This window comes from Rhincodon typus, chromosome 33, assembly GCF_021869965.1.
Source record: "Rhincodon typus isolate 14 chromosome 33, sRhiTyp1.1, whole genome shotgun sequence".
Lineage (NCBI taxonomy): Eukaryota > Metazoa > Chordata > Chondrichthyes > Orectolobiformes > Rhincodontidae > Rhincodon > Rhincodon typus.
Window position 1 is genome coordinate 8,276,894 of NC_063364.1, and position 27,122 is coordinate 8,304,015.

The following is a 27,122-nucleotide window of genomic DNA, read 5'->3' on the forward strand; positions in this document are numbered from 1 at the left end:
TAGGAGCAGGAAGGCTTCCTGCTCCTATGATGCTGCTTGGCCTGCTGTGTTCATCCAGCTCTACACCTTGTTATCTTAAAAGAGAGAGTGTCTAGTACAGACAGGAGAATAATGGTTTTGCAGTTAAAAAGATCTTAAAGTTTTTAAAGTGTTATATACTGAGACCACAGTTTCTTTTTTATTCACTCATGGAATGTGGGTGTCCCTAGCTGGGCCAACATTTATTGCCCATCTCTAACTGCCCTTTGATCTGAATGGCTTACCAAGGCCATTTCAGAGGGCAGTTAAGAGTTAACCACATTGCTGTGGGTCTGTAAACCAGACCAGCTAAGGATGACAGATTTCCTTTCCTAAAGGGAATTAGTAAACCAGATTGGCTTTTACAACCATTGACAATACTTAGATAATTGCCATTAGGATAGAAATTAATTCTGAAATTTTTAAGATACAGCCTAATAATCCAAGATGGAAGACTGGAAAAAAATGGAGGCTGTCAGAGCTGCTCATTTTGTGAGGTATTTTCAGCGTTGGAGCTGATGTCCTCAAATTCTAGAAGTAATAATTACTGTTTTATAAGCTGTTGCATTGTTTTGGAACTTGTGGGAAAAAAGGGTCGAAACAATGGCACTTTTAAAAAGGAGAAAGAAGGACAAAGCAGGGACCACATGGGCAGTGAACCTGCACAGCTGCCTGCCTCTGCAGTTTCGTTTCAAGTATCTGGGCATTGGAGAAACCTGTATGGGGACCTCACAGCAGGGGAACAGCTAAGTGGTTACTTTTAAAATGTAACCTTACGTTTTTAATTTGTAAATCTACAATAGTGAGTAGGGTATTTTTTGGGTTATATGTTTTATTGAGAAAAAGCATCTAAATTGGTATATGAATAGGAAGGGTTTAGAGGAATATTGGCAAAAATGCTGGGAAGTGGGACTAGATGAATTTAGGATATCTGGTTGGCATGGACAAGTCAGACTGAAGGGTCTGTTTCTGTGCTGTACATTTCTATGACTTTAATTGAATTCAATTTAACCATCTGTCATGACAGGATTTGAACTCATGTCCCCAGAGGATCGCTGCATTATTAGACAATTGACATTATCCATGACACTATTGCTTCCCCTAATTCATGGCTTATTGAATGGTATCCTCAGTATTTGAAAATTTCATAGACATCTCTGTGTTCTTGGTAAATGATTGTTACATTAATTGGCTTCTTCACTGGGTGTTGTTTTCCAGATGATTAGAGAAATAGGCAGAGAAAAAGAGAGACAGAAAGTTCCAGTTCCTGCTTGAAAATCCATATTTTCTTTTTGTTGTTGTTATAAGCAGTTATTGAAATATCATTCAGTGTTGTGATGAAACTGAGATATGAATTTCAACATCATTTGGCATAGATTTGAGTTCTTGGTGTTCTGGGTTGGACATGTGGGTTTGTCTGTGTGCTTGGAGTTGGCACTTGGCGTTTGAGGAAAAAAAATACAATGCCATAATTCAAAATGAGAGGAAGTTACCCAGAGTTCACAGGAAACTTCCCAGAGGGCTTCGGGAAAGAAATTTCCAAATTCAGTGAGTCTCTTGGGGAGTCATTCAAGAGATAAATGTGTATCAAGCTCCAAAGTGCTGCCAAGTTTTTCAATAGAGTAACATATGATCAGCAACTTTTCTGAGAAAATGAGTTTAATTAAATTATCTTAAATTAAGTTATTATTAGTCCTAGGCCAAAGTGTGGGGATACAGCCTGTAGGAGAGAAGTTTTTTTTGAAGTTTAAAAGGAAAGAGAAGAATGAACTCAAGTTGCAGCAGAGCATTGGGAGGAAACTGAATCAGGAACATCATCATAATTTGGAAAGCGTTATCTGCAGATCCTTCAGTAGATGAGTTGAAATTTTAATTACTTCAATTCCATCAAGCAAACAGAAAATTATCTCTGTCTCCTTGGAAATGAGCTGGGATAGATCTTGCTATAAGTGCAGTACAGGATGTACTTGGAATTGCAGCAATGTTTGGAAGCTGTACCAGGGGAAATTCATTCATAGTACAGTTTTGCCTGCTCTGTGACCAGGCTTTAGGTTGATGTTTCTTCTGTTTTGTCAAAAAAAAGGTCTATGAAATGTCACTGATGTGAGAATCAGATGATAGCAAATTACCTGGTTTGCTATTGCATATCATTGGTGAGTTATGACACATAAATTCAGGACCACTTCAGGTACCCCCGAGATATCACACTTCGCTGCAGGTTTGCAACAATTTGTGAAGGAAGGGACTGTTTGTTCTTAGTGTTGCCAACTCTCCAGGATTGCCCGCAAGCCTCCAGGAAATAAGGAGGCACGAGAAAACTGCAGAATTAAAAATGTGTATCTTTCAAATATTTGGACCGTCAGAGTTGAAGTGTAAACCAATGTCAGAAGCAAAAGATGTATCCATGACGTTTTTCAAATGAATGCATATTCTAAATGATTATAGTTATTAGGAAAGGATACCGAAGCTTCAGGTATTCCTTTGAGAAAAGAGAACGTTGAGGGGTGACCTGGTAGATGTCTGAAAATGATGTAATGAGTCAATGTGCAGTAGAGAATCTCAATCAAATTAAATTCAATAAGGAAATTGGGTGGAAAAATTACCCAAAGGGTGGTTAGAATCATAGAATTGTTACAGTGCGGAAGGATGCCGTTCAGCCACTGCATCTGCACTGGCTTTCTCGAGTTTTTCAACTTAACGCCATTCTCCTGCCTTTTTCCCATAACCCCGTAACATTGTTTATGTTTAAATAACCATCCAATGCCCTTTTGAATGCCTCAATTGAACCTTCCTCCACCACACTTCCAGGCACTGCATTCCAAACCCTTACTGTTTGCTGTGTGAAAAAATATTTTCTCATATCACATTTGCTACGTTTGCAAAACACTTTAAATCTGTGGTCTCTTGTTCTTGTTCCTTTTATGAATGGTAACAGCTTCTCGCTACCTATTCAATCCAGACTCCTTATGAATTTTGAAAATTTCTGTCAGATCTCCTTCTTGCCTTCTCTGCAAGGAAGAGAGTCCCATCTTCTCCAACCTTTCCTCATAAGTGGAGATTCTTATCCCCGGAACCATTCATGCAAATCCTTTTCTGCATTCACTCTACAGAACATTCATATCCTTCCCAAAGGGTGGCACCTGTAACTGTACAGTACCACAAGGAGTCATGAAGCAAATGACATTGATACCTTTAAGGGGAAGCTAAACAAGTACATGAGGGAGAAAGGAAAAGAAGGATATGCTACTGGGGTTAGAGATAAGACTAGAAATAAGTTGAGAGGAGACCTGTGTGCTGCATAAATACGGTATGGACTGGTCGGACTGAATGGCCTCTTTCTGGACTTTAACTGCGGTGTAATTCAACAATAAGAAAATATCAGTGAGTGTTGTTTTTGTAGTTATTTATCTGGATGCTTTGGGAAAGTGCCTACCTACCAGCCAAGCATGTTAATATTGCCAGATGCACAGGGCTTGTAGGTGAAAGTATGGTTGGAAAGTCAACTCCTTTACCGTGCAACTGAAGACTCAGTGCACAAAAGAGCACTACAACATGGATTCCAGCAACAAAATATATTTGGTCTGTTGAGTGAATTCTTTCTGTCTCCAATGTATAACTTCATTGGTATGGAGCTAGCTGTTGCTATTGGCATCAGCACTGGCTTACAGCTAGCATTTCCATCTCCGAGTCGGGTTCAAGCCCCACTCAAGGGAATTGTCTAGGTTGACAGTTTATTGCTGTACAATCAGAGGTATCATTTAGATGAGCTGTCCAATCAAGGCCCCAGCTTCCCTTTGAGATGGATGCAGATGGTCCCACAGCACCATGCATAGGAGTGGATGCTGGATCGCCCCCATCTTCTGGTCAATACTTACTCTTCATCTTCATCATTAAACACGTTAACCGATTATGTACCTCATCGATGTCTATGTGGGTTAACTGTGCATCAACTGGCTGCCTTGGTTTCCTATGTTTGGCAGTGATTATCCCTCAAAGGTACTTCATCAGCTGTGCTCTGCTTTGTGTCATGTATGGCACCAGATAAATTCAGTCCTGTTGCTTGCCTAAAACAGTAAAGCATTTACGTTTTGTTATCCCTCATTCACCACCATTTTATGACAAGATATATTTGACATATGGCCCTCACATGGGTGAGGATTCTGAAATCTTGCACCTTGAAAGTATCTTTTGGTGCTATGGTCTTTAACAATTCAACAGTAATTGGGAAAAAATAGTTTCATTAAAGCTTTGAATTTTGAAGATTGAATTTTTACTCAAACGGCAAGCTCTTGGCTTCTGCTGGCTTAAGGAATTTGAATGTTTTGCTGAGGCAACAGAGACAAGGCAATGTATAATCAACACTCATACCGCATGGGGAAAGTAGAAAATAATTGTAACTATATTGTCAACTGATTGTTCTAAAAATTGCAAATTTTTCATTTTTTTTTAGAATTTTTCCTGTGGTGAAAGTAAATGTACGACAACATGAGGATCTGCAGAGAGTTAATCTTCGGAGCCATGTAATCCAAGATAGGAAAAAATAAAGAGTTGTCCAGGAAAGGTTAGTAACAGGAAATATTCATACTGTCTCGCTTATATTGTATTGTTTCTTATTGGCTTTGATGGTTTCACTGATGGTTGTAAATGGAATTGTGTGTTAGTTGGTGTATGTTTGCCTGGAACAAGGTATTTCATTTGATGCAGCAAAGCTTATGCTATATCCCCTAACAGAAACCGGGTGTGGTGTTGAAAAATCCAATTTATTATAGCTAGCTATTATGCACAAGTGTTATATTTTTCAGACATGTAAGTGTCTGGGATAAAACAAAGCTTTTAAGTTACAACAGAGCAACATGCTTCCAATAGAGTGTCACGCTTCAAGTGATACCGGGGTAATATGGAATGTGAGATCTTTATACATACCCTCACTTCATCTGCTTTGCTGCATGTCATGAACATGTACCATAGAATCCCTACAGTGTAGAAGCAGGCCAATTGTTCCATTGAGTCCACACCAATCCTCCAAGAGCATCCCACCCAGACCCCCTACCCTATCCTATCCTATCCCTGTAACTCTGCATTTCCCATGGCTAGTCCACCTAATGCACATACCAGGACACTGTAGGCAATTTCCCATGGCCAATCCACCTAGTCTGCACACCTTTGGACTGTGGGAGGAAACCCACACAGACACAGGGAGAATGTGCAAACTCCACACAGACAGTCACCCAAGGGTGGAATTGAACTTGGGTCCCTGGCACTGGAAGACAGCAGGGCCAACCACTGAGCCACTCTGCAGCCCTTAATGCCTCTTAAAAGCATACTGAGTAGGAGTTGTAAAACAATATGAACACCTGTGTCTATGGGTCTCCAATTCCTCTAGATCACCATTAATAGCAGCAGCCTAGAAATTATTATTATTGAGCAAAAGGAGGCTTAGCAGTCTCACATATATGTCATTTTGGTAGATACCTCAATTAAAGCCAGTAGAATGAGAATGAAGCCCCTGATGGTACTAGTAATAGTTCCTGTGTTAAATTACATTAGTTAAAACAAGAAATTCAGCAATTTATCAGTCAAAACACTGGAATAGAACAATAGAGCATGGCACCATTTGTGGGATAGGAGTTCAATTTCTTTCTGCTCTAAGTTAACAATTTCACAGATGCTCCTCGGGACAAAGGCATTTGGGAGTGGTCAAAGGCTGCAAATCCTGGATGAAAAGGGGAACTACAGGCCCCCTCACTTCACTTCCACCTGGTGGCTGACTGAAGAGCAAAATTAGTCAATCACTGAATCAAGGTGTGTTTTGCAATGAGCTCTTTGCAACGAGAGGGAAGGAAGAAATATGAAGAGAGATTTGCCTTTAGCTGGTGTAGTAGTCTCTGTGCATCTGAATCATTTCAAAAAGCAGCTTGACTGATACAATGCTTTTGACTTGTTTCAGGAAGGGGTTGCAGTTGGGTGGGTGCTAGGGGTTGGGGGCTGGGGGTGGGGAGTGAGGAATTATCCAGAGTATTTTTTTTCCCTTTCCAACTTTGCTCTTTTAAACCTTCTAGGGATTTATGAAGCTAAAAGTTGTCGAGTCAGCAAGAAAGTGGGGCAGGCTTGATGGACTATCTGGATCACTTCCTCCTGTCATTTTCAAATCTCGAGTGCGCGAAAATGAAAATGACAATGAACAACTCAGCCAGAGGCTATCAAACTTGTGTTCTTCACAGGAGGCACTTAGTTAAGCCTCATTTGTGTGCTAGACTTTTAGCCAACTTAAGCCTATCGTTATCTGATTGGATTCATACAAGCATAAACAGCCTGGTTAATAAACTCTAACAAGCAACAAGTTCCAATCTGTATTTTTGCCTTTAACCAACAATGGAACGCATTGATACTGGTTTGTTTATTTTTGTTTTTTAGAAGACACAGTTTATTCTTTCTACTGGATCTGACACTAGGACATGGGAATGAATTCCAGTTTTGGATGCTTTCCAGTTCATCATTGCTGGTCGCCGCTAGTCCCCAAAATCAGCATTTTTAAACATTTTTTCACACACAAACCACACTTCTTTGTTTCTGAGGGCCGTGACAATTCCATTTTTGTCTACAAGTTGACATTTTCCCTTGTGAAAATGAAAAGGCTAATGACGCAGAAAATGCCTCAAAATTGGCACAAGCTGGGAAGTCACGTAACCTTTTCCCCAGTGTCACTGTACTTTTTTTTACAGCAAACGAACTTGTGCTGTAAGGGACCGTGGTAAAATTCCGGGATGCTGTATTGAGAGCCAATCATTTTCATTGTCCAAATAAGGCATTTGATTTTCCCCATCAATCCACAATCATACAGAAAGCCAATCACTGCTTGAAAAAGCCAGTGAATGGGTTGGTCCCCCTAAGCAATAGTCGAATAAAACCCATTAAATAGACTTGGCCACCCAGGAAGCTAAGTCTCCCAGGACTCAAAAACTTGCAGTGCGTAGCAATACAGGGCAGCTAATTGTCAGCAATTGCACTGTGTTCCCATCTATATGGATTGTGATTTTATATATATAAAATGTTTCATAGGTAATGTTTCTACTTTTGTAACATACAAAATAGGACCTTCCCGAAATGCGATCACCCTCCCCCCACACTTTGACCATGTCTGTGTAGAAAAAGAAGCTGCATTCACTTAGCGCTGTGCACAACCTCAGAACATTCCAAAACAGCTCACAGCAAATGAAGTAAATTTTTGAAGCGCTGAAATTGTTTTAATGTAGGAAACGTGATTGCTAAAATCCACTCAGCAAACATCCAGAAACTCCAATCTGATAATGACCAGATAATCTTTTGCGCTGTTGATTGAGGGATAACAATTGGCTCGGCTACCAGCAATAACTCTTCTTTGAAACAATGCTCCAAGTGATCTTTAGCATCCACTGAAGCAGGTCGATGCAGCATCAGTTTAAGTTCTCATTTGAGAGGCAGCACCTATGATGCGTCAGCCTTAGCTGCTACTCACAGGCTCGGCAGTGGGTCTTGAACATACAGCCGAGTAACTCAAGTGGGAGTAGTAAGAACTTCTGATGCTCACGCCACCCGGAAACTGGAGGAACAGCACGTCATATTCTGCCTTGGGAGCCTACAACCCAATGGTCTCAATGTGGACTTTACTAGCTTCAAAATCTAACCCCCCCCCCCCCATCCCATGACCAACTCTCCCTCTCATCCCCACGTCCTTGACCTGTCTGTCTTCCCTCCCACCTGTCCACTCCTCCCACCTCACTAACCAATCCCCACCACTCCCTACCTGCACTCACCTATCACCATCCGACCTACCTTCCCCAGCCGCATCCCTCTTCTCTCTATTTATTCAGAGCCCCCTTCCCCCTCCCCCATTTCTGAAGAAGGGTCCTGACCCGAAATGTCAGCTTTCCTGCTCCTCTGATGCTGCCTGGCCTGCTGTGTTCCTCCAGCTCCACACTGTGTTATCTCAGAGGCACAAGTGATGGCAACTGAGCCTCTGTTGGCACTAGCTACCAAACACAGCCCTCCACATTTATCCCTGTATCTTCAGAAATTAAAGTTCAATCGCGACATTGCTGTAGGAGGCGCCTAGAAGAAGCAACTTATGGGCCAATGTAAACAAATAATGGTGTATAAGATCATTGCAGTTTTCAGCACCAAAATACAGCTCTAGGCCTATTCTTGGCATGTAAGTTGACATCACTTTTTTTTAGCTCATGAATACAAGTACGAACATGAGGGGTTGCTTCAACCTTTCAGCTCAGAAAAATATGCTTAGAGTTATACTTGCCTTACAGGTCAGCACTAGAGGCATACCCTGTAATATTGGATCAAGAAGGTGCAATGCGCCACGTTGACAAAAAAATGTGCAAGACTTTCAGACCCACAAAGGCCTTATGTGGCGACTGACAAACAGAAACTTTTGTACATTTCAAAATGACAACCTCCTACACCTCCGACACATTCCATACTTGGCATATAAGTTGATCCAATTTTTCAAAACGTCAAATGTCAATTTATAAGCCACAATGTATGTGTTATTGTTTTTCATTTCCGTTGCACACACATGCTCACACACGCACATGCATGCGTGCACACACGCGCACTTGCACACACAAGCACACACACATGCATGCGTGCACGTGCATACACAAGCACTCACACACATGCATGCGTGCACACACACACATATGCACACACAAACAAAAGCACGTGTACACACACACACACACACCTTTGTTTGTAAATCATAGAAACATTGGAACTAGGAAAAGCGACTGTGTGTCTTGATGGGGCATTTTCAGAGGAGATGGTTTGCGACAAATTCTGCAGGAATATTCCCAAATCTAAGTTTGCAGTCTGAATCAAGACACTGAAACAAGGCTGTATATTGATTTATCTCACCATGAACATTGTCTCAATATTTGTTTACTCGATATTGTTATTAATCTCTCTAGTCGATCAACATTCTCTAGAACCACACTCAGGACTTTGTGGGTGTGTTTAAATAAATCCACTTCTAATTTCCATGGATACCATCAGTTTATCCTTGTCTTTAAACCTCATGGCCTGGAGTACAAAAAACAAGTAAGATATGCCAAACCTTTATAAATAACTGGTTGAACCTCAGCAGGGCTTTTGCATCCAATTCTGGGCACCATTCCTTGGGAAGGATGTTAAATCTTGGGAGAAAGGCTGCAGAGGAGACTCACCAGGATCGTACCTAGGATCAGGGACAGGAGTACTGAGATTGAAGAAGCTGAGTTTATTCTCCATGAAGCAGAGAAGGTTAAGCAAAAACGAAGTGCGGCAGTTTGGCAGAGTAAATGAGGAGAAAACATTTTTATTGACAAGAGGCTTGACAAACATGTTATCTCTGATTTCTCTCCCAGATGCTGTGGGACCTGCTAAGCTTTTCCAGCAATTTCTAATATTGACAATGCTGACATAGGCTTAAGATATGACCCAGCAGGAAGTGAAGGAGACAGCTTTATTTTGTGAGTTGTTATACTCTGGAATAGTGAAGGTCAGTTAGCTCAGTTGGCTAGACAGCTGGTTTGCGATGCAGAACCCAGAGGTAAATATGAAGAACTCTCTTTTTCAATATCCCCCCTCTGCTGAGGTGTGATGACCCTCAGATTAAACCACTATCAGCCATCTCACGCTCTCTCTAACGAGAGAGCAGCCCAATGGTCTGGCAGGACCGTGGTGACTTTATCTTTCGGATCTGGAATGCATTGCGTGAATGGATAATGGAAACAGATTCAACAGGAACTTTCAAAAGGGAAATGTACTTGGAAAGCAAATGTTTATAGGGCTACCAAGAAAGAAAGGGACATTGGGACAAATTTGACAAAATAAATCCAAGAACTGCAGATGCTGGAAATCAGAAACAGAAATTGCTGGAAGAACTCTGCACGGCTTGCAGTATCAGTGGAGAGAATTCAGAGTTAATGTTTTGGGTCTGGTGACCCTTGTGCAGCACTGAACGCTTTTCAGTTAGTTCAGTTCTGAAGAAGAGTCACTGGACTAATTTGATAGCTCTTTCAGAAGGTTAGCAGAGTGGCTGTGGACCAAATGGCCTCTCTGTATGCTGTAAGACTCTATAAGTTGTCTCTTTATTTAAATAGGCATCTTATAGGAATTGTAACATGCACTTTATGAACTTGATTCACAAAGTAAAATTTTTCCTTAAGAGACTCTAGCTGACGTGAGGTGTGACCAATTACTTCTGAATCAATGCCCAACGTTTCTTGTGGCAATAATTAGTTTGAGCTGATGGTGACCCATAAAATGCTCTTGAGCCTGTCTCCCCTTAATGGAGAGAAACATTTGTCTCTGTAGCAATAAAACCAATATTTGTGAAAGTTCTTCATAAGACTTGGAGTCTGATGTTAACAGTTAGCTTCCCAGGAGAAGAGTATGGTGGTGTTGGAGCATGTGTGGAGATTGGTTCTAGCTTTGACTGTGTTGTAAGCAGTCTCCTGCCTTTCACCCTCTATCAATATGTGTTTATCCAAAGATTTTTCTGTATCACATCTTCTTCACCCATCACTATTCCCCCTGACCACATAGACTGATCTACACCCAGATTTTAAACTTCTTATTCTGATTTTCAAATCCATCCATTATGTCATTTCTACTTCTGTATCCTCCTCCAGCTTCGCAACACTGTGATCTCTGTGCTGCTCCAATTCTAGCCCTCTTGCCTACCCCTATTTTTCAGCCTTTCGTCAGGGGCAGTTTGGGGCTTTTTAACTTTGTTAAAGGTGCCATTCTAATAGAAGATGTTGTTGTTGAGCTTTGCACAGTGTTGTGCTTGACATTGATGTTTGAATCCACATAACGTTGAAACTTTGAGCCATCTACCATCACTGTTTCTTCCCCTAATTCCTTGTGATATGTTTTCTTTCTGGATAGGGTGCCCTGGTGAACCTGAAAAGGTAAAGTTCATCCTGTTGAGAACTTAGACACAAAACTACAGAGATGTAGAAAATGGCAGGTTTGATTTGATTTGATTTATTATTGTCACATGTACCAAGATACAGTGAAAGATATTGGTTTGCTTGCTAACCAGACAAATCATACCTTACATAAGTACATCAGGGTAACAGAACAGAATGCAGAATATAGTGTTACAGCTGCAGAGAAGGTGCGGAGAAAGATCAACTCTAATATATGAGAGGTCCATTAATAAGTCTGATAACAGCAAGGAAAAAGCTGGTCTTGAATCTGTTTCTACGTGTATTCAAACTTTCGTAACTTCTGCCGGTGGAAGAGAGTATAACCGGGGTGGGAGGGATCTGTGATTATGTTGGCTGCTCTCCCAAGGCAGCGGGATGGGTAAGCAGAGTTAATGGAAGGAAGGCTGGTTTGCATGATGGACTGGGCTATGTTCACAACTCTGTAATTTCTTGTGGTCTTGGACAGAGCAGTTGCCATCCGGATAGGATGCACCTGTAAAAATTTCTAAGAGTCCTTGTGTCATGTTCCTATGCTGCAGATCTTTCTGGGAAAGTTATCAAAAGGGAATGCTGAAGTCCCTTTAATTCTGCAGATTTTTTTCACATGAGAGCTGAGGCTACAGAAGGTTTGGTTAATAAAAGGTTGTTTTGACTTTGTTTGAATTTTTTGACTTGTTCCAACTTGTTTTCCTCTGCTATGCTGATAATCACAGCAAACAGCAGACACACCCGACTGAAAATTACATTGTGTAATGTTGAGGATTTCATGATCTGCTGCTCAAAAAGTGATGTTTACCCAGGTAAAATGGTAGTGATAAGAACATGTTTTCTGGAAGGTACTTTGACTTATAATTTGTCCAGGAAGAGTAGATGGATGAATTCTCACAGCTGGTAGTCAAAATGATTTAAGTGGAAGAATATAACATTAGCCACAAAATAAATTGAAGACACTTAGGCCATCAACAGTCATCCTTTGTGGAATCTTGGTATTGCCTTTGTAGCTTGATGTGGGGGGAGATCAACATGATTTTTCCAAAGAAGCTTTTTTTTAGTATTGTTATGATCTTAAGACTCTGCAGCCAGATGTCATCGCACCTTTGGGCTTTTGTGGTAGTGACCCAACCTCTTGGCCAGAAGTCACACGTTCAAGGCTCCACTTACTCCAGAGGTGTGTCATAACATCCCTGAACAGATTGATTAGAAAATCTGTTAACTGTGTCTTCACTTCAGCAACCAAATGCTGGGATCAGTATCTTGTTGTTTTCTATGTTTATTTACAGATTTTGTCAAAGAGTTTCCAATTTAAATGAATTAATTAATAATAAATAATTAGTGTAGAGCCTAGGCCCGAAACGTCACATCAGCCTTCCTGCTCCTCTGATGCTGCTTGGCCTGCTGTGTTCATCCAGCTCTACACCTTGTTATCTCAGATTCTCCAGCATCTGCAGTTCCTACTATCTCTGAAACACTAAATAATTAGTGCCTGGCTAGAGTTAATTTAGATGTGACCAGAGGGTCATTGGTTGATTAATTAGACAACAATTAGCTGATATTCCTGTTTGCCACAAGAGTTCCATTGTAATAAATTGTTCAGATCATAATTTATTCTAATAACATGCCATTAGCAGTGCTCCACAGAAACAGTTGCGTGTTAAGGTACACACCACTGCAGCAGTAGAGAGTTCTGAAGCTTGAAAGCTAATTATCTGTGGTTCTGTTTGCATTTCACAGGCCTAGAGGGTTTTAAACAATTGTTGCTCCATCAGTGGATAAATCCAGAAGTGAAGCCGTAAGATCTGATGGTATCAGCAACCTGAGATTATGTACGTGCTTATGTGAGCTGTTTCCAGCTTCGTATGTTATTCCTGATCTGTTGCAAGTTCTCATGAGCTCAGGAAGGCAGAACTTGGGTTCAGCGCCACATTAGAACATATTGTTTTCTAAATTGATGCCCTGCAATGTTTGAGCATTTTTAATATGCACAGCAACAGTTAGAAATCCAAAAGGTCATGATAGATAATTCAACTTTTCCACATCGTCACCTCACCTCAAATGGAAATTTCTTTTCAAAATGTTAGGATGGGGTGTGACTGGTGGTGTCTGCTTTTGTTGCCTTTGTCTTCTTTCGTCAACACAGAATCCATTTGTTTTGGATCACAACATGTATCCAAGCGGTTCTTTTCAGATTCGGGTAAATGTAGTTAAGAGAAGGCTCAAACACAGCAATTTGCTTAAATATGAATGTTTATTAAGTAAGAATAATGATTATAATGGCAATGATAAATGATTATCGTGGTAATAATAAATAGAAAAGAAAAGAGAGAAGAGAAAGCAACAAGTCCCATGTTCTTCTGCCTGGCGGGGACCCCTCGAATCTATTCTGCTGCCGTACTCTGTTGTCACTCCAATCAAACAGCAGAGAAACCAAATTCATGACAATTGATTTGGAGCTTAGAAAAGGCAGCCAGCCTTTCACTTAAAGCAGTGGAGGACCGTCTTATGTCTAATAACCTGGACAATCTGTAGTCATCACCAGGCAGTTACTCTGAGCCACATGAATGGAGTGAGGATTGGTGATGGGTGCTTTGCAATGGATAATTTAAATATGAGAGAGACCATGAGATTCTGAGCATTCATGGGAGCAGGAGCATGAGGGTGAGGTCAGGTAAATGAAGGCAGACTGATTCCAGTCACTGAAGTGCCAATGACTACATATTTCAACTGATTGGCAAAAGAGCCAGAGGTGACATTCTTTATTCATTAATGGGAGGAGGGCATTGCTGGCTTGGCAGCATTTATTACCCATTCCTAATTGCCCAGAGGGCAGTTTAGAGTCAACCACATGCTGTGGGGCTAAAGTCATTTGTAGGCAGACCAGGTAAGGATGGCAGTTTCCTTCCCTAAAGGATATTAGTGAACCCACCCCCAACAATCAACAAGGGGTTCATGGTCATCATTAGATTCTTAATTCCAGATACTTATTGAATTCAAATTCCACTATCTGTCACAGCAGGATTTGAATGTGGGTGCCCAGAATGTTATCTGGGTTTCTTGATTAACAGTCCAGCGATAATACCATTGGGCCATTGCCTCCCCTTGATAACAGTCTTCTCTGTACAGGTGGTGAGGATTTCAATGTACTGCCTGATAAAATAGTGGACATCAATTCAATATTAATGTTCAAAAGAAATTTGGGTAAATTCTTGAAGGAGAAAGACATTGCAGGCGTGATATTGTAGAAAGGAACCCCGCTAGATGGATCTTTGAACAAACCAATATGGGCTTGTTGGGCTAAATGGCCTTGTTCTGTGCTTTTCAATTCTATTTTCCTTCTGGCAGTGAACATTCACACATCTTTCACCTCGGTTATTAACTCAGGTGAAGCTAGTCCATAACCCCTTACTTGCAGGTGAGAGTGGTACAAGATGAGCACTCTGATTGATGTCCTGTGATGAATGAGCTGTGAAGCTCCCACGATCACTGTTTGCCCCTTTGATATAGATTATTTATTATCATGAACCACTTCAGCTCCAGTTTCGCTGATGTGGAGTTGCTTCAGCAGAGTTAAGGCAGATTTCTGTTTTTGATGGCCCTTGGAGCTGCCACAGTGCAACTTTCCAGCACGGACATGGTTAATGAAGCAATCCTTGTTATAGATGCAATTGCCAAGTTACGAAACATTGTTTTCTTTATGGTGCCAGGGAAGGTTAATGACTGCATTGACAGACAGATTTCATAACCTCAGCCTGTCTCACTCTTCCTACAAGGCTCCTGGATTTAACAGTGGAAGTATTCTAAGATATGTACAGTGCTTGTACCTTCATTGAGAAATCAAATCAGTCACTTCCGTCTCTCATGGTTATTTCAGCGCACTGTGACAAATAACAATAACAAGCCATCTTCTTTATTTTAAATGCATTTTCTCTCACTTTTTCTGTCTCCCATCTATAGCAAGAAAAACATAATCTTGGCAGTGGGGTCACTCACACCTTATTTTCGTCTTGTATCTAGATATGTTAATTATCTATTCATTGCAAAATCCGGCTTGCAAAATCCCAATGTACACAAAATCCTAATTATCTCAAACAAGGAAATCAAACCAGAGTCCAGTGAGAACCTTTCCCTTATAGAGAACAATCATTCACTGTGCAAGGAAAATGTGCAAGGCAACAAGGGAGGAAAGAGGCCTGGAACTAATTGGATAGCATCTTCAAGGAACAAGCACAAGCTGAATGGCTCCTTCCACACGGCAAGATTCTATGATTTACGAATCATTGGACAACATCGATGAATGGCAGTGACCACTAGATATCTTTAAGAATGCATGAAATAATTGTTTGGTTGTCCAGAGCTTAAACTTTGCTGAAAAGAGACATGATGTCAATGTTTCTCGTCCTTCAGAGCTGACGATGAAAGAGGCACACTTGGAAGGGGGACACTAATTTATACAGCATGACAAGCGTGTGCTGATTGATTGGCAGAGTGGTGAGTGTAGCAGGAACAGTTAACTACCAATCTTAGTTAGCTGACAAACTCAGACCAGGCTGATAGACTATAATTGGTCAGGGTGTTGCCATGGGGAATCTCCAGAGGAATCATCAGTCACCTTTGCTGCAGTGCATTGTTGAACTCTTTTTACCTAAATAGAACACAGTTCCATGTGTTAATATGTTCGGTTCCAGCACAGGCAAAGTTTTAAATTGCTTTCCACTCTAACTCATACATTCAAGTTTATTTAATCATGTTATTCAATAGCAAAATCATATCAAATCTTGAATGTAGAGTTCCGAGGTTTGCAAGCTCAGGCTGTTTAGGCACGATCAATATATGTTAGCCATTACAAACAGTCAAAGCTGTTTAATTTGGTCTGTCAGTCATTGGGATGTATGGCATACATGTCTGGTACTACATCGGCACTAAAACTTAAATACCACATTACTCATTGTGTGGTCGGCAAGATGTCTCTTTTAGCTTGATGGCAGCATTCTGTTAATGAAGAAAACTATTAGGAGCAAATTACTGCAGATGCTGGAATCTGAACTGAAAACAATAAATGCTGGAGATCACAGCGGGTCAGGCAGCATCGATGGAGAGAGGAAGAGTCATCTAGACTTAAAATGTTAGCTTGCTCTCTCTCCAGTGATGCTGCCTGATCCGCTGTGATCTCCAGCATTTGTTGTTTTCAATGAAGAAAACTACTTGTGTTTACTATAAAGGAGCAGCATGAGACAGCTAGCTTCATCTGTCATTCAGGTGGGCAATTTAGCATGGCCAATCCACCCTAATTTGCACATTGTTGGACTGTGGGAGGAAACTGGACCACCCAGCAGGGACCCACACAGGCCCAGGGAGAACATGTAAATTTCACATAGACAGTTGCCTGAGGGTGGAATTGAACCCAGGTCTCTGGTGCTGTGAGGTAGCAGTTCTAACCACTGAGCCAACATGCTCTCCTGACCATAACAGCAATGATAATCATAGATGTTTGTGAAATGTAGTAAGTGATGATTTGGAGGGTAGCTATTATTAGACAGGAGAGCTTTGATTGGCCCTATCTTAGCATCGAGCTTATACATGAAATCTATTAAAATTCAACTTGTCAAATTACTGGTGGATCAGCATAAACTTACAGTATGTTTCTTTGTTGCTTTTTTTTTTGCTAATGACATTCATTTTTAATCCTGTGAGAAACACTGGAAATTTCAGGAAGAAATTGATCAATTCCACTAGGCAAGATGAAAATTTCACAAACAAATGGGAAAGAAAGATCAGCGATTTATAAATATATATATGTTATTGAGCAGCATATGTGGTTGGCTGGTACAACAGGTGTCATTTTAAAATGTGCAATATGTTTGTCATTCTTAATTTCCTGCCTACGTCTCCCATCTGCCTGAAAAGGATGAAAAATCTGCCTAAAAGTGTCCAATGTAGCAATGTAGAAATTCAATTGGAAGAGGATTGAATAACAATTGAAAAAGATGTGGTAACATAAAATTTATTACAACGCATAATAGGTTTATCTTAATTGAATCTGATTAGGATTCGTGCCATTTCCAGCATGCCATTGCCAGTCAGCTAACTGGATTTAGAAGGAAGATTGCTAAGAAAGAATTTGCATTTATATAGTATCTTCTGTGATTTCAAAATATTCCAAAGCATTTTGCAGCCAACAAAGTATTTTGGAATCCTAGTCATTGTTAAAATTTAGCAAAATGAGGCAACATTTACGTAAGAACATAAGAAATAGGAGCAGGAGTGGGCCATCTGGCCCTTTGACCCTGCTCCGCCATTCAGTAAGATCATCGCTGATCTTTTCATGGACTCATCTCCACTTATCCGCCCATCACCACAACCCTTACTTCCTTTATTGTTCAAAATCTATCAACTTTGCCTTAAAAACATTCAATGAGGTAGCCTCAACTGCTTCGCTGGCAGGGAATTCCACAGATTCACAACCCTTTGGTTGAAGAAGTTCCTCCTCAGCTCAGTCCTAAATCTGCTAGATACAGCACTTGGGGTGAATGGGATCAAAGGTTATGGGGAAAAAGCAGGAATAGGCTATTGAGTTGGACGATCAGCCATGATCATGATGAATATTGGAGCATGACTCGAGGGGCTGAATGGCCTCCTCCTGATTCTAATTTCTATGTTTCTATGTTTCAATACAGCTGCATCATAACCTCCCGTTTTTAAACTCCTTCCTTCTTGACAAGTTGCCTTCATGAGACTTCAGTTTCGTATAGTGCCCCTTTGTAATGAATTATTGATATGTATAACGGACTTGATCTTCATGTTTCTGTCAGTTACAGTTCAGGGTTTACCATTCTTGCCTCTGAGTCAAAAGCTTGAGGCTTCAGACCATACACCAAATAAATTGGCATAAAAATCTAGGGTGGCACTCCTGTGCATTACTTAAGGCAGTGCTACACGGTTGGAGGTGCCGTCATTCAGAAGAGACCATAAAGTGAAGCCTCATCTGCTGTGTCTCAGGTGAACAGAACAGATTCCATGGCACAATTTTGTAGAAGAAACAGGGAAGTCATCTCTTGTGTCCTAGCCAATATTCAACCTTCAGTCAACATGGTACTTTTTTTAAAAAACTAGATTATCAGATAATCAGCACATTTCTGTTTACAGGAGTTTACTGTATATAACTTACTGGATGCCACCAGCTATATTATAGCAGGGACCACAGCTCAAAAATACTTCATTGACTATAAAGCTCATTAGACTGTCATGAAGAGTGTTGTAGTAAATGCTGGGTTCCTTTGTTACCCCACCTCGTGTTATCTTATTTCAATTACAGTTACAAAAGGAATACTCATTCACATGATTTATTGGAACAAATATTTTGACCCACTGTGGGAAAAAAAACATTTCTGATTCTTGAGTGAAATAATTTTTTCAATCAGAGGCTGAGTGTCTGGAACTCACTACTTGAAAGGGTGGGAGACGAATGAACCATCACAATATTTAAGAGTATTTGAAAAGCCATAGCGTACAAGGCTCTGGGCCAAGTCCTGGGAAATTGGATTAGAACAGAACCCCTACAGTGTGGAAGCAGACCTTTCAGTCCATCGAGTTCACACCAACCAACTGAAAAGCATCCCACCCAAGCCCAACTCCTACACCATCCCTGTAACCCTGCATTTCCCATGGAAAATCCACCTAGCCTGCACACCTTTGGTCTGTGGGAGGAAATCAGAGCACCCGGAGGAAACCCACACAGACATGGGGAGAATGTGCAAACTCCACACAGACAGTCACTTGAGGATAGAATTGAACCTGGGTCCCTGATGTTGTGAGGCAGCAATGTTAATCACTGAGCCATTGAGCCCAATAGAATAGATAGATGCTTAGTTACTGGTGCAATTACGATGAGCTGAAGGGCCTCTGTGCTGTAATACCTCTAAGTCACCTTCACAAAAAAAAACCTATTTAGCTGTACTTCATTACTTAAGTTAACAAATAACAATACATTGTATTCTTTCACCACAAAAACCTCAAAGACCAACCAGGAAATACACAGAATAACACTAGGTTAGAATGGGGAATGATTTAAGTTAGGGATGAATCCAGAATGGCTTAGCTTTAAGTTATCCTAATGAAAAACTTGGCAATCCTTGGGACATGAAGTAGCTTTTGTTTGGTTGAAAAACAATACTATATTGCAATCAATTCACAAATTAGCAAAAATGGATTCTATGCTTTCCAAGGATTTGCAAGATCATTTTTATACCAATGTAAGTTAATGCAGGAACATCAAAACAATGCATCTCCTTCCTATAGTGCTTCCAATTTAAAATGGCAATAATTACTGCCTTTTGTTTTTAACTGATCCTCTCAAGCCCATGCAGGACTTTCAACTCGAGAACTGGAAGTTTGAAATGATGGTTTTCACTTGGCTGCTTATGACAAATAGGCTGCTTATTGTGAGGTTCTGACAGGTTGAAATGCATCCAGCCAGTAGAATGTAAAAACAAAAATTGCTGGAGTAAATTTAATTACAGAATATACACTCGATGAGCAGTTCCAATTTAGTTGGTCTGTTGCCCTCATTAGACATGAGTAAGAGCGTCCTGTCAGCAGTTTTTTTTTAAAAAGACTTTTTAATCTGATTTATAATACACAGGTTACCAGTGGGACTAAAATGATACTGAGTAAAAGAAAGGGTGGTCTGATCCACAATCATAACACTGAGGGCTGAATTTTCCCCATTTTTCATCGTTAAAGTGTTGTTTTCCAGAGGTCTATTTCAGGTGGTCTGCCATGGTCTGTGGTCAAACTTCCTCACTGTAATCCACCACTCTATAGCTGAATAATTACACCATCAGCCTTTTGAGGTCTGGTCTCATATTGTTGTACAGGAAGAGAGGTGGATTTGCTCACCGATGCTGGCACTTGGTGACGTTCATGCCGCTGACATTGTATTTAAACCTGAGCACCACAGCGTACAAATGCTGCAGGCCAGGAAATGCCCATCACACTTTGCTGCTCAGCCATTCTCACTAAGGACGTGGCTAGGAAGAGAATCTTGGCATCACTGGGACCTGAAGGAGGTGGTGGACAGGTTGGCGAAGGGGAGGTCCATCCTTTATCCTTTAGCCTTGGCCTGGGACAGTGCCATTCCTCAGATCAAACGAGACCCTCAGCCATGTAGGAGAAAGGCCAGTGATGCTCTGCTGTCCACAAGGAGGGGTGCCATCATTTTCTCTCTGCTATCTCACACTCACTCTAACTCTGCCATTGCACAGTCATATCGTCAAGGTTACTGGTCTACATCTCTCAGTATTGCATATGGCAAGTGTACTCAACAGCTCTCAGCCACCTCATGCACCCAAAACCACCAAATCTCTGCACTTCCTATTCTGTCACTGGAGACACCTCACCACCTCATCTGTTCTAGCACTATCACTAAAAGCTGTTCCATTCACTTTGATCTCACCTAATCCCTCCTTTTGTCACATTGCTGGAGAAACTATCTCACAATCAGGGAAAAGGTTGAATGAGAAGCCATTGAACCCTCAGAAGATGCACCAACAAGGTTATCTCCCCTAGCTCAGAGACCTCCCCCTTGGTGGGGAAGCTGTCTAGGTAACACTTGGGAGCGCAATCTGTTCAGCAATACCACCTTCAGCAACTGGTGGTAATCTGTTCCACAAGCTGTCATCAAATTAATAAAATGCCAATTAGACCACCAAAAGAACCAATCTGCCTGACTGACAGTGATTGAGGACAAAAACAATTTACACCAGGTAACAGAAAAGAATTCTCTTTCTAATTTCACACTTTAACAAATAGCAGAGAAAAGAAAGAATACTAATCAACTACTAGGCAATTTAAACTATAACCCCTTTGAAACCTCCAAATACACAGACACTCATTTGTGGTTAAGACGGCCAAAAGGTAAGTGGTTTGACACATATTATGGTTGGTAGAATAAAAAAAGACAGAGAGCAAAATACTGAAGGTGAAAAGGCAGTAATACAAGTATGAATCAAACTGTCTCTCACGATTCCATTTGATTTCAGTGATGATGACACACTGCTGTCTGTAAAGTGATGGTCGCTCTTCATTTTGATCGTAGATGTGGTGGCACTAGGTATTGTTAGAATTTGTTCTTTTAAGTTTTTTTCTTTGTTTATTTTCTTCACACCCAGCGGGAGAAGGGGAGCAAGTGAAGTTTTCAGTTTGTTAGCTCTGGGAAGTCTCTGGTTGCTCTGCAGATTGCCAGCAAACTACAGCTCAACCAATCCAAGGGCTGTCATGAGGCAGATTTCCTTCAGCTTCAAAACTCTCGATGTTGCTCAGTCTCAAAGTAATGATCACACTAAATATCATTGGCTGAAATTGCTTTGTAGAAATTTCAAGGCTTTTGCAAAAACTTGTCATATTTAACATCACTTAGGAATACATTATCATGTTAAAACTGTTGTGGCACTTGTAATGTACAATTGAGAAGAGTGGAAACCTTTGTAAAATTGTGTTCTTGTTGAGTTTCTACAACACCAGAGGTGTTTTAGCCTTACAGAAAGGCCCATCCAATTTGAATTAATATAGCTACATTATCGTAAAAGCTTTGGAGGTATATGGGCCAAGTGCAGGCAGGTAGTTTGGGATTATGGTTAACATGGCCTGGTTGGACCGAAGGGTCTGGTTCCATGCTGTATGACTCTATAATAAAATGTACCACACCATTGATGTGTTCTAAACCAACATTTGGAGGCGACACGGGGAGGCAATACCCTGGTGGTAATAATGCTGGATTGTTGACCCAGAGACCCAGCTAATGTTCTGGGCACCCAGATTTGAATCCCACCATAGCAGATGATGGAATTTGAATTCAATAAATATCTGGAATTAAGAGTTCTAATGACAATGAAACCATTGTCGATTGTCAGGAAAAGCCCATCTGGTTCACTAATGTCCTTCAGGGAAAGAAGCTGCCATCCTTACCTGGTCTGGCCTACATGTGACTCCAGACCCGCAGCAATGTAGTTAAATGTTAGGAATGGGCAATAAATGCTAGCCTAGCCAGCAACACCCTCATTCCTTGAATGAATTTTTTAAAAAATTGATGCCAAGCCACTTATAGGTTGATATTAAGGCAGATGACCAAAAAAATTTGGCTGAAGATCAACGTTTCAAGACCTTAAAGAGGGACATGAAGTGAAGAGGAGGAGGGAGGAATATCCAGAGCTGAAGGTATGGTCACCAATGCTGGAACAGTTAAAATCGGGGATTAAAACCTATTGAAAACCCTCTAACCCAGTATCATATCGTTTGGGGTTTAATTTGGTTTATTCTACTTAAAATACACTGAAAAAATTATTTTTGTAACTCAGCACTTAAACTCCGGGTTAATATCTTTCAAACATTGATACTAAAATTGATACCTTGTAGTGTTTATTAATAAAATGCGTGAGTGATTAAAAAATCATGATTTTTGAAAAAAATTATTTTCTTGACTGTGTACATCATTCTAACTTCATGCCTCTGTACCTCGCTGTGAGCACACTTTTGTGATCACGATGCGTAAAATACTGAAATTGCTGCCAATTAACAGTGCAGATAAAAGAATGTTTTCAGCTCTCATTTTGATAGTTGTGTCATGAAGTTCAACTATAATAATTCTCATTTTTAATAACTTCAGGGAGTTTCTGCTGGTTATCTCATTATTTAATAAAACGTTTCCTGTATGCCGACTTTTCATAGAAATTATGATAGAACCACTTAAACACCTCCCACAAGAGACACAAAGTCATCATTGATGAGGGAGTTTAATTTTTGAGGCCATTTTTTATCTTCAGTTTCCAATTTATATGTGGAATGTAGAAATTTACAATAGAACTGCATAAAAGCTAGGCTGTTTAAGCATGAGTTTGCACTGATGTGCAGTAACAGTTTCCCCCATTTTTATCCTTTTGTGAGATGTGGTTATCAGTGGCAAGGCAAGTTTATCTCTTGACTCATCCCTCATTGCTGGTCACCTGACTGATTCCTGGATGGCAGTACTGACATATGAAGAGAAACTGGATTGGTTAGAACTATATTCCTGGAGTTCAGAAGAATGAGCAGGGAATCTCATTGAAACTTTTAAAATTCTAACAGGACTAGATGGGGTAAACACAGGAATGATGTTCCTGATGACCACGGAATCCAGAACCAGCGGTCACAGTCTAAGAATATAAGGAAGACCATTTAGGACTAGAGTGAGGAGAAATGTCTTCACCCAGAGAGTGGTGAGCCTGTGGAATTCTTGGCCATAGAATGTGGTTGAGGCCAAAGCATTGAATGTTTTCAAAAAGAGGTTAGATATAGTTCTTAGGGTTGAAGGGATCAAAGGGTATGGAGAGAAAGTGAGGAGCAAATGAAAGTGAGTTGGATGATCATCTACGATCATATTGAATGGTGGAACAGGCCCAAAGGGCTGAATGGCCTACTCCTGCTCCTATTTTCTATATTTCTACTCTTTTACACCTGGGCAAATAACAAGCACCTATAAGTTTCTTCTTCACCACCACTCCCTTACTCCTCTGCCCCTCCTCCTCCAATTCTGCAACCAACTAAGCCATTTGGCCTACTCCTGTTCCTGTATTCTACGTTTCTATAGCTGAGTGGACCTTGGAGGTAATTTGGAGGGCAATTAAGAGTCAACCACATTTTTGTGGGTCTGGTGTCACATGTAGGCTAGACTGAGTAAGGGCTCTCCCGTAGCTGTGTACTTCTGAGGTCATGGTGCACAAGTGTATTTCCTGCATCCCTACCACTCACACATCCTGAATAAGACCTACTCTCATTTCGGGCAACTTTTTTCCTCAGGAGTAAAATTGCATCTTCTGACCTGGCAAATGGGCAATATTCAAAAATTTCCATGAATGAGGTTCAGTTTCACAGATTGTATGCGGCAGAACAATCTCCCAATTTTGATTATTCATACAATCATGTGAATTAGGAACAGGAGCAGGCCATTCAAGCTTGCTCCGCTATTTAGCATGGTCATAGCTAAGCTGCTGACTCTACATCAGGGCTCATGTAGCACAGTGGTAGCATCCCTATCTCTGAGCCAGGAGACCCAAGTTCAGGCCCCATCTGCTCCAGAACTGTGCAATTACTTCGCCAAACATTTAAAAGGCATCTGGCTGTATATATAAATAGGAAGGGTTTAGAGGGATATGGGCCAAACACTGGTAAATGGGACTAGTTAATTTTGGGATACCTGGTTGGCATGGATGAGTTGGAGTGAAGGATCTGTTTCTGAGCTGTACATCTCTATGTTTCTTTTTCCTGCGTATCTCTGATAATGTTTCAACCCCCCCCCATGCTTATCAAGACTGTATCCAGCACTGCCTTAAAACAATTCAAAGACTTTGTTTCCACCACCTTTGAAAGAAGCGAGTTCCAAAGATTCATGAGCCTGTCTTGAGAAAAAAAATTCTCTTTTTATCTCTATCTTAAATGATCCACCTCTTTTAAGCAATGACCACTAGTTTTAGATTCTCGCATAAGAGGAAACTCCCTCACCATATCCACCCTGTCAAGATCCCTCAGGGAATGCTAAAATCAATAAAATCTACAGATGAAATAATGCTTGTTGAGAATGTCTTGGAATAGCCCCCTTTTATTAACTACAGGGAAATTTCACTGAAAAGTGCATTGTGAGCATTCAAGGCATGTTTTGGGAAGAACTAAAACAATGATGTTAAAAAAGTGTCAGAAATAAAAGGCAATCTACTCCCATCCTCCACTGCCATTAATCTTACTGAAATCTGAATGTTTGCATTTTAAATCTCTGCTCTGATCTGTGTGGGAATTCTGTTAAAGGCAGCTGTAATATCTCCAGCATCTGCAGTAGTTTGTTCCTGAACTGTAATTATCAGTTTGGCAAGGGGGTTGTGCAATGGCTGATCATCCTGTAATTAGCCCAATGTTTCTCTGGACAATTACCACACAATAGGATGGGGCACTCAAACAGATGAAGAGGTGTAACAAGTGGCATTGTATCAAGTAGGGTTGTAGTGGGCATAGGGATAGCACATGAATGGGGGTATAGCAAACACTAAAGTTTGGGGCACCTGCCGCCAAGGTGCAGTGGGGAAAGACCACTGTCTGAGGTCTTCCTGCTGTAGGTAAAAGGGGGTCAGACCCTCTTAGTGCCTCAAGGCATGTAAATATAGTCTTGTATGTGTAAGAGATGTCTTTGGTTTTATGGATAGAGTCAAACTCCAACGTTTGTTTGTGTCCGTGATATGTTACTGTACAGAACCGAACTACATTTGTGAATATGTATATATACAAAAATATTTTTCATGAATAAAGTATATTTTTGAAATTAAAAAAGTGGAGGTGTCATTGGTTGGGGTGAACCTAGCAGGCCTGTAATCGATGTGGGTGTAAGGGTGTAATAGGTCCGGAGGGTGCAATGAGCAGGGGTGTGATGGGCAAGTGTATAACTAGCTGGGGTGTGACAATTAGACATGTGACAAGCTGGAATGCAACAGGCATTGGTGTAATAGACACTTGGGTAATGCACAATGGTGTAATGAGCAGGGGTGTAGCGGGTAGCGGTGTAATAGGAGGGCAATGAATAAGGATGAAATTTGCATCACATGTAGACAGGGTGGTTAAAAAGGCATTTGGCATGCTTGCCCACATTTCTCAGTCCTTCAGGTTTAAGAGATGGGAAGTCATGTTGAGGTTGTACAGGACATTGGTGAGGACTCTTCTGAAATACTGTATCCAGTTTTGGTCACCCAGTTATAGGAAGGATATTATTAAGCTGGAGAGAGTTCAGAAGAGATTTACCAGGATGTTGCTGGGTACGGAAAGTCTGAGTTATAAAGGAAGGCCGGATACGCTGGGACTTCTTTCACTAGAGCATAGGAGGTTGAGAGGAGACCTTATAAAGTTTATAAAATAATGAGGGATATAGAAAGGGTTGGTGATAGTTGTCTTTTCCCTAGGATGGGGGGATTTCAAGACTAGGGGCCACATTTTTAAGGTGAGAGGAGAGAGATTTTAAAAATGACATGGGGGCAATTTTTTTTACACGGGGTGGTTCGCGTGTGGAATGAACTTCCTGAGGAAGTGGTGGATGTGGGTACAATTACAGCTTTTAAAAGACATTTGGAAAGGTACATGAATAGGAAAGGTTTGGAGGGACATGGACCAGGAGCAGGTAGGTGGGACTAGTCTAGTTTGGGATTATGGTCAGCATGAATTGCTTGGATTGAAGGGCCTGTTTCTGTGCTGTATGACTGTATGACCCTAAGTGGGCAAGAATGTGACAGGTAGGGGTGTGACAGGCATGTGTGTAACGAGCAGGGGTGTAATGGGCAGGGGAGTAGCGAGCAGGAGTGCAATGGGCAGGGGTGTAATGCACAGGGGTGTAATGAGCAGGGGTGCAATGGGCAGGACAATATTGGGCATCCAGGGTGCAGCCACTAGATTTGCACCAACGTCCATAGTATAAATCAACCCAAGGAAATGCACCATATGTGTTTTTGTACATTTGTGTGCATCTGCATGTTAATTTTGTCTGTGTTTCTTTGTATGATTGTGTGCATCTATGTTTAGGGTCATGTTTCGCTGTTATTCCTGTAAAGGTATTGAGGCGATGGGTAACCTGCTGAAAGACCTTCACCTCTGAGCTGTGGAACTACTGACTGGATGGTGCTGTCTGAGCTCTTCATATGTCATGTAGCTGAGGGGTAAGAAAGAGCAAACTTGTATTTCTAGATGATTTATTGTCAGCATTTTAAATTGGGAAATATAATAACTGGTTTGCTTCCAGCCAAATCCCACCAAAGATCTGGGAGAACTGACAGGTCAACCAGTTTTTGGTCTGTTAATCTTGGTTGAATACTGTTCAAGAAAGCTTTCTCTTCGATTAATATTGAACAGTATCATGGGACATTTACTATTAAACTTGAAACAACACAACAGGTGGATCTTAGCAGTTTCAAAATTATTGTGAGTGTGAGTTCCTTCAAACCTTCTGGTCAAACTGAAAGAGCCTTCCTGAGTAAACAATGTGACAGTTATTGTGTTGCTTGTTATATTCCACACTGATAGTAATACTGGGTAATTCAGATCCCAGAGCGAACCCTGATTTGAAAGACAGTTAGATTTATGTTT

At 40.9% G+C, this 27,122-nt stretch overlaps 1 protein-coding gene across 4 annotated transcripts in view; it reads left to right on the plus strand.

Moving 5' to 3' along the window:
- Window positions 1-27,122, plus strand: part of sema4ba (sema domain, immunoglobulin domain (Ig), transmembrane domain (TM) and short cytoplasmic domain, (semaphorin) 4Ba) — a 480,563-nt gene that overhangs the window by 318,558 nt on the left and 134,883 nt on the right. For all 4 annotated transcript variants that reach the window (XM_048615825.1, XM_048615829.1, XM_048615824.1 and 1 more), the window contains 2 exons: window positions 4,469-4,579; window positions 26,591-26,695. The gene's annotated coding sequence lies outside the window, so the exon portion shown is untranslated. The remainder of the gene's footprint in view (window positions 1-4,468; window positions 4,580-26,590; window positions 26,696-27,122) is intronic.